Here is a 14,262-nt window from a genome sequence, read left to right as displayed (position 1 = left end):
AAAAAATGACTTCAGCAACTCAGGCTTTATTTTAAAAAATGGTGAACTCCAGAGCTGCAAAGCAAGTACAAGATAAACTAGCAGCAACATGAGTCAGGAAGAAAGAAACTACTCAAACAATGATGATTGAAGAGAGGCCATTCTGCAGGGACCAAACTTGACACAATGTGAACTTTGGATGGAAGGATGGATGGATGGTTGAATATTGGGTGAATGGATGGATGGATGGTTCACTGGCTGGCTGGCTGGCTGGCTGGCTGACTGATAAATGATAGAAAGATGATAGGTAGATTAAAGAAGGATAACATTATAAAATGTAATATCTGAGGATTGGATGAATAATATACGTGAATACTTTGTATTATTCTTTCAAGTATTCTATAAATATAAAATTATGTCAAAAGGAGATTATTATAAAGAATGATCTCTTTATAATCTTTTGAGAATAATCTCAAAGGAGATGATTATAAAGCTATAAATGTTTTTCCTAAAGCATCTACTTGGACAATCTTTATCATCTCCTAATCTTTATCATCTTGGGGAAGAAACGTGCCCTCTTGAAAGAATGAGTGAGTCTCAACACCCAAAAGGAGAGAGAGAACAAGAGGGAATGCCCTGCCACAGAGGTGAGGCAGCCATGGAGGGACAGGGTAGGGATGGTGGGAGGGATACTGGTATTATTGGTGGTGGAGAATGGTCACTGGAGGAGGGATGGGTACTCGATCATTATGTGACTGGAACGCAAGCATGAAAGTTTATAACTCTGTAATTGTACCTCATGGTGATCCACTAATTAAAAATATTTTTTATAAATGGCCACCAAAAAATAAAAGAATGAGTGAGTCTCTCAGAGCATTGTCTCAGCAGCGCCTTTCTCCTCTCATTGGGACCCTTTTCTGCGATGCTGAGCAGGGTGCAGAGAAGCTAGGGAGCACTGAGTGACCTCTCCTGGCATTCATACCTGGCCCCACGTCAGGATCCCCCGTTGGTATTCTTCATTACTCTGCCAGGACTGGGCTTGAATCTGCCCAGCCCTCTGACCACAGGCTTCAGGAAATCAGAAATTGTGTGGGCTTTGCCAAAGCTTTGTACCCTGGCACATAGTGCAAATACAATGCCCCTACTTTTAAAATGAGAGCTTTCAGGATGGTAATACTAAAGCATTAAAGCAAACTCAGGGTCCTTCTGCAGAGAACCTGGATTGGTACCTGAGTGCACTGCACTGCAGCTGGCTGGCCAGGTGGCATGTGGTCCAGAACCAGGCTACTAAGTGTCTGTTACAAGAACAGAGGAGTGACTAAAAGTCCCTTGAGTACATTTCTAGACTGGATATAAAAGTGAGGGCTCCTTGGAATGAAGAATTAACAATACAGGGGTGGGAGGCCAAAACAATAGCACAGCAGACAGGGCATTTGTCTTGCATACAGACAACACAGGTTCAATCCCCAGCACCCAGTGTGGTTCCCCCAGCCTACCAGAAGTGATCCCTGAGCATAGCGTCAGGGGTAATCCCTGAGCACAGCTGGGTCTGGCCCCAAAAGGAAAACAATCGGTAAGGGTGAAGGTACATGCATTGGATGCGCCTTATCTCTGTTAGATCTTAGGGAACAAGTGGTTTCCCTCACAGAACCAAGTACTATCAAGGGGTGGTGGGGGGCGGGGGGGCTCCAAGCACCACCAAGGTAACTCAGAAAGAGCCTGAGAAACACCACATCCTTAGTTCCTCAACGTTACACAACCCACCCCTAAGCCTGATTGGCTAAAATTGCTGGGAGAGGCCTGAGGCCTCCTGTGCTTGGCTTGGAAGCACCCTCCCAAACGAATCTCTTGCAGCCCAAAGTTTGGTATGCATAGTGGACCCGGGGGATCGTTAACCAACTCGGAATACACTCTGGACGGCGGCAGCAAACTGTTGAGTCCTCAGCACACCCTCAGTTTCTCCCCCACCAGGACCTGGGGCAGGTTGGACATTCTAGACTCTCTCTCAGTCAGATCTTGAGCGGCTCCGTGCAGCAGAGCTCCTGCCAGCCTCCCCACAGTTTCCATGCTTCCTGTCCCCTCCACACCCACATCTTTTCTCTGATTCAGTCCTAAAACAGAAGACTCCAAGGCATGCCAGCCCTTCTGTCCCCTCAGCATTAACAAGCCCCAGCAATGCCAAACTGGGCGCTGAAGCGAAGCCACCAACCTCTTTCACTTGTGACCTACATTGCCATTGGCTCCAGACGGTATCCTGCAGGCCGAGGGGGGAATTGTTACTATGACAACCGCTCCCGGAGCTGTGGGCATGCAAAACACCTACTTTAAAAAGAGTTCACTTACCTAGATGGCAAATGGACTTTATTGTTTCTAAATCACACATCTAAAGCTAGGTAGGTCCATTGCTTCCTGATTTTGTTTTCATAAGGACATATTTTATTAAAAATGGGGCATGTTTGGGCCAGAGAGATAGTACAGCGGATTCAATCCCCAACATCACATATGGTCCCCCAGCCCTCCAGGAGTGATCCCTGAGCACAGAACCAGGAGTAAGCCCTGAGCACCTCTGGGTTTCCACTACCACTCCCCCCCCCCAAAAAAAAAAGAAAAGAAAAAAAGAAAAAATTGGAATGAAATGGGCATTTCCGTCTCACTCTGCTGCCGGTCTCCCAAATATCCCAGCCTTGATAGTTTCCTACCATGTTTTTCTCATGTCTGTCGGGCTTGTAGCTCTTTCCACTCAACCTTCTAGCAAATATGTATGTGACAGAAAAAGAATGAAGTTTGTAGGCTCTAATTCCAGCTTTGCTATTTGTGAGCTGTGTGATCTCCGGCAAGTTGTTTCTTCTCAGAGCTTCATTTTTAATGGGATACATTTCTTTATACAATTTAACCAAATATTCACAAATGTTTCTTGAGCAATTATTATGTGCCTAAAGTAACAATGTCTCCCTTAAGGGGGTTTGTCACCTGAAACCACTGTTAAGGGTCAAAAATCAACTTAAGAACTAAATATGTAGCTCAGCTGTCATGCAGGGACACAGATTAAAGCCCTAGTACCACATGGCTCCCTGAGCACTCCTGGGCGAGCATTGCCAGGAGTGATCCTGAAGTCTTGCAGAACCGCCAGGTATAGCCTTGGAGGTGCCAGTAGGTCCACATTCTCAGGCCCTTGAATTGAAACTTTCATCCAGGTTTACCACATATCATTGGGAGTGTCCCCTGGGTTCCCTAAGCACCATTTTGGAGCATTCCTCCCCACCAAAACACACATACACACACACACACACACACAATCAAGGCATGATGAATGATCATGATCATTCATTATCTTCACTTCTCGTCCCTAATCCCTTCCCAAAGTTAGAACAGCATCCTCTGAACTCCACATTTGATTGTTACATTAATACTTATATCAACCACTTAGGTTATAAGTGGGTATCTCAAAAGAAAAGATTGACTATCAACCCTAGCAAATCGTGGTTCCCAGGACTTGCTACCAAATTGTTGTCATCCAGGTCTTGTCAGATCAAGTAAGCATTAGAGCAAGTGTCAGTATGTGATTTTTCACTGCATTAATGATTTTAAATCATAGTCATCGTCCACTGGTTCCAGAATCCTCCACGGGGTATTTAAGAAGGTACCCAAATTGGTGCCAGGAAAAGGTGATGAGCAGTACCTTGTTTTATGTAGATTGCACTATCCTGACTTCGGGGCACTAGAAGCTGCCTTGGCACACTAAGCAGTTTGGGTTGGCTTCAATTACTTGTCAGCAGGGGTGACATGGGAGGGTGTGTGTGGAGATCAAGAGGGAGCCTGAGTCTCAACCGCCTTTGGATTGAGGCTGTGTTCTCACCGCCTTTCTGACAAACGTCTGTTACTGGATTCTGTGCATCTTAGAATGTAATCTGGGGCACACCTCATACCCTGCACAGGATTTTATTTCCTTTCTTAGCTGAATGCCAGGTCCCTGGGGGAGCTTTGAGAGAAGGAAAATCAACATAAAACAGGACCTCAGAATGTCTGAGGTCCCCTTCCCAGGGGGGCTGCGAGAGCAATGCAGAGCATCAGTCTTGCCATCCCTTCAGGACACGATTATGTTCGAGTTACTGCCTACAAGGACCTACTTGGTATTTCTCATCTTATTCCGATTGCATTCAAAACTTGATTAGATTCTATTGATTCTGTCATAAAAAAAATATAAAATCAGCCAGCTTTCCCCTGTAGTCTTTCTCTCGCTTAATATAAAAATCCCACCTGTGCCCCACAGGCTCAAACCTCCATTTCTTTGCTTCGCTCCACTTCCAGTCCTTTCTCTTTCTCTTCTCCAAGCTAACATCTCCCCTCAGCCTTGTGCACAGGCTTTAGTTTTTATTGCTGCTATTTGCTGGTCTCTGTGAGGGCAATTTGCTGTCCTAGCTACCAAAGGAGAAAGGAGAAATATTTCTCTAATTCTCAGGGAGTTTTGCTGGCCAAAGTGTTTTTCAATGAATTTTTCTATATTTATTGACTCTGAGTGTTATTTCTTCCCATTATAAACAATTTCCCCTATGAGGAAGGAAAGGACTGAGTGTGACCTACGAGGAGGGTGGCCAACATGAGGATCTCAAAAAACTACCCTGCTTATGTGGCAAAATTTCTGCTCAACTTGTAAGACCCGACTGCATATCCCAAGTGTGTGATATCTTCCTTGTGTCCCTCAGAAGTGGGAAGCAGGTGAGAAAGAAGAGAAAATCAATTCAAAGATATTGAATGAATCTGGAAGTGACCATCACAGAGATACATTTATAAAGAAGTCACCTAGTCAGTGGCCATGAGACTAAATTAGCTTACTTTACCCCAAAATTTCAGTTAACTATCATGTCATGTTTTCTACCCAACTGTATAAGTTGGACTTACTTTCCATTTTTCTTACTAGCTTCTTGTTTTTTTTTCTACTTTTCTTGACATATTCTTACTTATTAAATTGTTTCACTTATTTATTTATTGGGCTTGGGGCCTCACCCAAAATTTCTCGGGGTTTATTCCTGCCTCTGCACACAAGGATCACCCCTGATAGTGCTCAAAGGACTATATGGAGTGCCAGGGATTGAATCCAGTTCAGTAGTGTGCAAGGCAAGTGCTCTGCCCCCTGTACTATCACTTCAGCCCCTTACATTTATTTTTAAAGAAATTATATAATTGTCAGGATACCTTGCTATATAGTCAATAGGTATCTAGACAGTCTTTTAAATAAATACTAGGAGAACAAAACAATGGGATAAAGTTTGGCCCACAGTGACTCTGGCCCCATGGTGGACTCTCTTCTTGACAGAAAGGAAAGTTAAAACACATTAGATATCAGGGCTCTCCCAGAATCAGACTGAACTTGGCTCCTCAAAAGAACATCAGGAGGACTGAGCAAGAACTGAAAGGCAGTGTCTTTCTTACCACATGATCCACGCCCATGAAATATCATCTCATGCCTCTTCAAATCCCTCCTCCCCCCTATAGCTTGTGCCCACACTCTAAGAACCAGGTGATGATGGTAGAAAGGTCACAGTCACACAGGTTGTGTCCATGTTCCCTAGCTGCCTACTCGAGTCTCTGTGTCTACAATCCCAGGGAGGGTGTGTCCAGTAGTCCCAGAACAATGTTCCCCTCCCACAGCAAGTAGTGCAGAACTCTGGACACAAATACATAAGATTTTTTTTAATCTTCTAAAAATTCAGTGCAGCAGCAAGCCTGACTCTCCTTCCTACTCTTCTCCACTACTGTTTGTCCTTTCTCTATTTCCAGAGTGTTCCTGACTAAAGATCCCTTAAGAATTAAAAAGTTGAGGGGGCTGGAGCGATAACACAGTATTGTGTTTTCCTTGCACGTGGTCAACCTGGGTTTGATCCCATATGGTCCCTTGAGCACTGCCAGGGGTGATTCCTGAGTGCAGAGCCAGGAGTAGCCCCTGTGTATCGACGTATATCGCCCAAAAAGAAAATAAAAAGAAATAAAAAGTTGAAAAACTCTCATGGAGAACCTATGCAGATGCTACTTCCCCTGCGAGGGGGTGGGAGGGAGTCTAGGAAGTAGTATACATGTTCATTATGAGAGCACCCAAATGAGAAAAATCCAAAATCCCAGCATTAGGGTTTTTGTCTCTGTATGCTACAGGATAACCTTACAATAGAATTCTATGCAGCTGTTCGAAATTATGTTTAGAGAATATAATTTATGAGGAGAGCTATTTACACTAGTTCTTCTCTAGGAAATTTGAACTAGGAACCAGTTTGGGATTTCTCTCTAGTAAGACTTGTATAGGCTAACTGTAATCTGGGATATAAGTTTCCCTGGTCTCCATGTAACATTGCATTTGTCTCTTGAGTTGTATAAAATAAGAATTTTAGGTTCAAGTACATTGGAAAAATTAAGCTTAATCATAATGAAATAAGCTTCACCTCTAATTTTCTCAAAAGTTTCAATTGGTAATATGTTTCACGAATCTCTGAGAAGTGCCAGAGTGACCATTTTCTAATTTTACTTGACAATGACACTGGTGTCAGAAGGACTATGCCTTGGAAAAGACAGATAAATAGTTGCCTGAATATATATTTTAATGCATCAGCAAAGTTAAGTCTAGGATATACACACATATATCAACAGTGATTTTATCAATCAGAAATATGGTTGACTTGTATAGGTATATTTCAATAACTATGTTTAACCTGTGGTTTTCCCATAATGAACTTTTATGGTATGTGAGTTGCTTGTTGTTTTGCTATTGCATTGTGGTGGTTTTGGTGCCAGGTCGTGTCACCCTCAGTGGTGGTGGGGAGGGTGGCACTCCCAACAGTGTTAGGCATTAAACTCAGAGCCTCATACATACAAGGCATGTGTTCTACTATCTAAACTTCATCTTTGTCTTCTAGTTTATTTTATTTTTATGTGAATGGAGTGGAGATGGAGATGGGAAAGAAAATTATCATCCCCAAAGCCAGCTGTGTGGCTGCCTTGTACACATGCCAATGTTAATCATTGTTCTTCTAAATCAATGAGGCAGTTTCCCCTGGCTGACTTTCTAATGGCCCCATTGGCCATCATGGAAATCATTCTGTCTTCAGCTGAAGCCTGCTCATCAGCAGCATCATTACCATCATCAAAGTCAACTGGTCACTGCAAAGCTCTTCCTTTTTATTCAAACAAAGGTAGGATTCATCTAACATTAAATTAAACACTTTTAAGTGTTGAATTTGGAGGCATTTTGTTCACCATTTATGATGCCATATAGCCATCATTCTACCTACCTGGGTAGGCATTTGATGAGAATGTCTGGCACAGTGTTTTGAATTTACACCTTCCACCTCACCTTTCTCCAAAAATATGTGAGCTTCCTAATAGGTGCATACCAAGGTTAAGAAAGCATAAAATCAGTCATAAAAAGGAAGAAGGGAGAATACAGCAACTATAAAATTATAAGGTATAGTTACATCAACTATAAGGTTATAATACTTGTGATTGAACACAGAGTATTTTTGAATGTCCTGGCTACTAAGACATAATTTGAAAAATCACAAAAATAAAAGGCCATTATCAGAGAGGAGAAAACTGGGTATAATTCAAGTGAATTGAAGTGTTTTTCTGGAACTTCATGCTAAAAAAAATTTTCTCAGAATTTCATGCAGAGACCCTGATGTACATAATAGACAATGCCCTTCACATAGTAATACAATGCAATAGAAAGGATTTTCATAGTTTTTCAATAAATATTTGCTAGATGAATTAATAGATAAATGAATTAATGAATGAATAAAAAATAAACATCAGTTCAATTGCATTTTCATCACATGTACCTTACATAAATTTGTCACTATGAGAGAACTAATGCTCAGTGTAGATTGCAATCTTAGCAAAATAATACAGATATTATTTTTAAATAAACCCAAATACATGAATATAGCATGTATCTTAATCAAATTAAAGTAATAGGAAAATGGTTCCTGTTAATGACAATGCAAGAAAACCATGATTCTAAACACCATCTAACTGCATTCTCACATCATGGCACTTGTAAGATGAAGCACTCTCTGCTCTTTATTCCAGATATACAATTTTTAAATTTCAATGTTTCATTATAGAAAAATTTTGAGAGTTCCTGAAACATATCTAATCCCAGACTATGAATGTAAGCAAATTAGAACCACATGGGCTCATTCCGCCCCAAATTCTAATTCCACCATCATTCTTAGCTTTCGAAAGAAAGCCAAGTAGCCTCATAATTTTTCATGGAAAATACAGTAGCCTAATGACTTTTCTAGACTCTAGCCTCAAGAGTATCTTGAAGAGTCAGGAAAGTAGCTAAAGTGGGAATGAACATGCCTTGAATACGTGAGGCCCTGAGTTCAATCCCTGGATGAACAGACATAAACATACAAAATACAGACAAAATATCAAGTTCTGTCTTGAAGTCTTAAGACTTAAAGCAAATATTTCATCTCCTTCCCTACTTCCCAGAAGAGGAAAGCACAGGAAAAGCTCCTAGTAAGATTCTCAGCAGGATCTCAGCCACAGCCCTGAGAGGCGATGCTTGGAAATATGTCTTAAAGGCCAATGATGACTCTCCCCAGGTGCTCACTGTGCTCTCCTTGTGCTTCCAGCATGGTTTAATTTTTCTATAGTAAGTTTGTTTTATCAGCTCATAAAATGTTGTTTGGCTTTGTTTTAATAAGAAAGATGTAGGGCCGAAGAGATAGTACAGGAGGGGGTAGAGCAATGGTACAACAGGTAGGACACGTGCCTTGCACATGGCTAACTGGGATTCAGTCCTCGGCACCTCATAGAGTCCCCTACCCAGCGTGGTCCCTGAGCACAGAGCCAGGTGGAGCGCTGAGCACCTCCAACTGTGGTCCCTGCTCTAAAAATAAAGATGGTACCATAGTACAGAGCTTGCCTTGGATGTGACTCACCCTGGTCCAATATTCTGCACCACATATGGTCTCCTGAGGCCTGCCAGGAGTGATCTCTGAGCACAGAGTAAGGAGTAAGTCCTAAACACTGCTGGCTGTGGTCCTCAAAACAAACATAGTGAAAAGAAAAGAAAAGAAAAGAAAAGAAAAGAAAAGAAAAGAAAAGAAAAGAAAAGAAAAGAAAAGAAAAGAAAGAAAAGAAAAGAAAAGTAAAAGAAGAGAAAAGAAAAGAAAAGAAACAGTTCATGATTGGAGGAGAGAAGGCAGATGGAATAGAGATGGGATCACTAAGAAAATGATGGCTGGAGGAACCAGTTGGGATGGGAGATGCATGCTGAAAGTAGATAATGGACCAAACATGATGACTTCTCAGTGTCTGTGTTGCAAGCTATAATGCCCAAAAGTAGAGAGACAGTATGGGGAATATTGTCTGCCATGAAGGCAGGGGGAGGGTGGGAAAGGGGGGGTATGCCCGGAATATTGGTGGTGGGGAATGTGCACTGGTGGAGGGATGGGTGTTTGATTATTGTGTGATTGTAACCCAAACATGAAAGCTTGTAACTATCTCACAGTGATTCAATAAAATAAAAAAAAAAAAGCAGTGGCAAAGAGAACAAACTTTAAGTGAAAGGAAGCAAGGTGGCGAAAGCTGCCGGGCTAGGTTCTTAGGAAGAGGGTCACCTTTACTCTGTCACCCCATGGACAAAGCCCCCTAATCTCACAAACAGCCTGGAAGGATTCGGTGAGATAATAAAACTCAGCCACTCAGAGCAAACATGCTTATTAACTAATGTTATTTATGGCATTATAATGAATATTATTATAGTTATTATATATTGTATTATCTTATAATATATCATATCAAGAAGAGAATCTTGACCAGTGCGTTTAAGTTATGAGACTGACTGGAGTGATAGCACAGCAGGTAGGGCATTTACCTTGCATGCAGCTGATCAGGGTTCAATTCCTCTGTCCTTCTCGGAGAGCCTGGCAAGCTGCAGAGAGTATTCCGCCTGCATGGCAGAGCCTGGCAAGCTCCCCGTGTCATATTCGATATGCCAAAAACAGTAACAACAAGTCTCACAATGGAGACGTTGCTGGTGCCCAGTCGAGCAAATCAATGAGCAATGGGACAACAGTGCTACAGTGCTGCATCATATCAACTATTGCTCTATGTTATATACACATATATATTATATATGCTATATATAATGTGCTAATATAATATCACAAACAATATTGATACTATTAATTGATTTTTCATTTTGTATAACAGAAGAAACAAACAATAGTAAATAGAGAAAAAGTCCCTAATCTCATTTCATCAACAAATCAATTTATTCTAAGTTAACTCATAACCCCATCTAGCCCTAACCCACATGGTACAAATATACTCATAATCATATTGTAGATGTCATTTTGCCTTTTGGTATTTTCTAGCTAACAGTATATGATTAACATTTTCTGCTACATATGAATCATTAGATGGTGGCTTAAAAGGTCACACATATTCAAGGATAATAAGATGCAGTGACCCTTTCTATAGGCTAGGTAATTTCCTTATTTTCTGAATGCAAATCCCTTAAGATGACTAGTACTGGCCCTTGAAAATAACCAAATTTAGCATAATAAAAGCAATGCTACCAGAATGGCAAGCAAATTAGGGTACTTTGGGTGTTGAGGAAGCATTAAACTTTCATCAGCTGGAAAGTTGATGGGTTTACATTTGCTACAGTATACAAAGCTTGGAATATCACTTACATTGCCAAGAAGGCTGAATCTCTTCCCTCCCCACAACCACACCCCTGGAAGGGCAGAGGTGGGGAAAGACCGAAGAGATAAGGGAGCAGAGTTTATCCAGGAACAACAAAGGTGGAGTACACTTAGGCAGTAGGAAAGATGATAGGGGGTGAGGGGGTGGTGTATGTTGTCAAAATTGGTTGGCCTTGAATAAAGTCTCAAATTGTGCTGAGGTGCTTTAGAACATAATTTAGGTGGTATTGGGAAGCCCCTGAGCTGTTGAATAAGAATGTGTGTCCACCAAGTTGTCTCTAACTGGAGATAGAGGAGATCAAGTTGACGTGGACTTAAGTAGACCCAGGAAAAATTGCTCTGACTAGGGTTCAGAGGGGAATGAACTCATGAGAGATGGGGACTCACACAAAGCACTGCTCCAGTCTTTGATCCTTGTCCTCATGAAAACTCACTGATTCAATCCTTAAGACAGCCCTCCGGTTTGTAGCCTATTCTCATTATTATCCCTGTTTTCCTGAATGACTAGGTGCCTTGGACCACTTGCTGAGATCATGGGTAAGAAGAAGCTCCAGCCTGGAAATTCAGTCAGTCTGGCCTGGGAGCCCGAGGGTCCAGCTCCACCCAAGTCAGAAGCACAAGCCTTGTGATGTAGACCCCGTGAGAGACCATGGGATGGGTGAGAGAGTTCTAACAGTCAGGGGTGTCAGCACAAGCCAAGACACAGAGATAAAAATTGATGTATTCCTTAAGTGAAGACAGAAGTTCCAAAGAGGGACTGGAGAGATAATACAGCACGTAAGGCGCTTGCCTTGCATGCAGCTACCTGGGTTCAGTCCCTCGTATCCTATCTGATTGCCTGACCACTGCCAGAAGTGATTCCTGAGTGCACAGCCAAGAGTAATCCTGAGCATCACCGGTGTGACCCCGACCCACGCCTTCTCCAAAAGAAACAGTTTTAAGAAAGAAATATGCCAATGAATACAAGCAAGCAGGCCAAAGAAGCTCATCTGTAATTCCTCACATCTCTGTGACTGGAGGAATCAGTGCCAAAGACCCAGGTACTGTGAACCTCCTACTATTCCCTAAGAGTTGTCCCAACAACCTGCACAGAAGTTGGCTTTGCTCTATGTTGCTTACAGTGTTCAGAATGAATTTTCTGTGGCTGGTCCCAGTGCCGGACTGGAGCAATAGCTCAGCGGGTAAGGCCTTGCACACGGCTGACCCGGGTTCCATTCCTCTGTCCCTCTCGGAGAGCCTGGAAAACTACCGAGAGAATCCCGCCCACAAGGCAAAGCCTGGCAAGCTACCTGTGGCATATTCGATATGCTAAAAATAGCAACAAGTCTCACAATGGAGGCGTTACTGGTGCCCGCTCGAGCAAATCGATGAACAATGGGAGGATAGTGCTACAGATAGTGGTCCCAGTGCCAGCATTCATCCGTATAATAGACATCATTATGTGCCTCCCACAGAAGAAAGCATGGTCAGGCAGAGATTAGCAACACTGGCAAATGACTTCCAAAAACCCAAGCCTCAGGTAAACTGCTTCCTATCCTACACATAACTGGCATTGGAGAAGAGTCTTGCTGTCTTCCACTTTAAACCTTTTTGCCCTTCTGTTGGGAAAATCTCATAGCACATAGCAGTGAGTTCACATGAGCTACTTCCTGCAAGAGAACAATTTTTTTCACCACCTGGCATTGATAAGGAGCCAGGAAAAGTACTTTTACCTTGTTATATTTGCCTAAGAACCAAGCTATTCCAGCTGGAGTTTTTCTTACTGTACAGTGTATTTTCCAACACTAACATATCCAGGAAGCCAATCTTACCTCTGTCTAGGTCCCTATACCAAGAACCTCTTAACCTGGTTCCAAACATGAGTTAGCATCCTCCAACTTTTAAAGATGCATGCCCTAGTCCAGAGAGATGGTACAGCAGGCAGGGGATTTGCCTTGCACACAGCCTACCCAGGTTCAATCCCATGTGGTCCCCTGAGTACAGAGAAGGAATAAGACCTGAGTACCATTAGGTTTGGGTCTCAAATCAAATAAATAAATGTGTTTGTTCTGGGACTGTGTGGAGTTTCTCTTGATGGTGGGCTCTAATGGACTTCTAACCCTGACGCTGGACCATCCTTGGAGGGAAAGCTAGAAAATTTCAGCTCTGTACTGATATTCTTCCACTTCTCAGTGCCCTGTGCTGTCAACGTGACTATGGTGCTCCCCAGGAAGGAAGACCTGGCTTTAATTCCAACCTGGCATCAGGACCATGGTGAACGTGCACTAAGTGGGAAGTCTGCTGAGAATCTCTGGGCCTCTGAATAAGCAGGGAATACAGCTGGACACACTTGTGAGCAATTATCGCGGAAAAAGAGGGCTGCTTAGCAAAGTAGCAGCAATGTAGCAGTAGAGTTATCTGGCACAGGTTTGCAAAAGGACCTAAATCTCTACCCAAGGAAGACTTCTTTTATGCCATTCAAATGATTCCTCCATCTGGCAAAAAACCACTTACATAAAGCGCCCCCTTTTCCCTTCGCCTCCATAGGTTCTTCATCAGTGAACCAGAGTGAGCTTTTGAAGTGCATATCCCAGACCAAAGGCTAATGTGTTGCATAACCACATACATCGGGAGAAGTCCCTTATCAGGTAGCTTGCTAAATGCACTCAGGAGCAATCCCTATGTGGGATGCATGCTTCCCCTCCGCCTCCATTAGCATACAGTTCTATCTGCATCCCTGCTGCGAGCAGTTTGGAAATAGAAAGAGGCTGAAAATACTCCATATGCATGTCTGCGCGCGCACACACACACGCGCGCACACACGCCACACCAAACACACACCCCACACCACACACACACACACACACACACACACACACACACACACACACACAGCATGTCCCAGAGCACAACGGATCTGAAGAGGTGGCTTCCCTGGAAAGGGCTCAAATCCTCCCCCTCTCTACCTACACACAGACACACGCTCATTTGTCTCTCTAAAATAATGATGAGAGAAGGTTGTTTCCCAAGATGAACTTGCGTACTCCAGAATCATGCTGGGGGCCTGTCGCCTTCCCACATCCGGAGGCTCAGGAAGTGGCCACACAAAATTAACCAGCCTGGTGGAGGGCCTGTGAGTCCCACAAAAAGCAGCACAGCTCATCCCAATTTATCCCATCTCAGCCTCCCACCTTCCTGCTCCTCCACACTGTAAGAACCACAGGAAGAATGGGACATTGTTCCTGAGTGGGACATCTGAAGCCACTGGAGCCTGGAGACTGGGTTGGGTACTGGGCAGGTATCGTACCAATCAGGGCTCTGCACTGACTAGCCACGTGACCACCATACAGCATCCTTCGTGTCTCCAAACCGCCCGCCCACCTTTGACATTTGTCCCAATATGAACAGCAAATGCTTGCAAAAGCCCAACTGTCCGGTATGTTGTGAGATTAAATGAGATAATACCTGTGAAAGGCTTTATGTAGTATATCAGCACACTTCCCAAAGACTAGTTCTCATATCATTTAGCATTCTTGGTTGCCTTACCTGCTTAATTACTGCTTACTAGATTATCAGTTCTTTTAAGCAAGGTTAA

This window comes from Sorex araneus, chromosome 4 (genome assembly GCF_027595985.1).
Source record: "Sorex araneus isolate mSorAra2 chromosome 4, mSorAra2.pri, whole genome shotgun sequence".
Taxonomy (NCBI): domain Eukaryota; kingdom Metazoa; phylum Chordata; class Mammalia; order Eulipotyphla; family Soricidae; genus Sorex; species Sorex araneus.
This window is presented reverse-complemented; position numbering follows the sequence as displayed.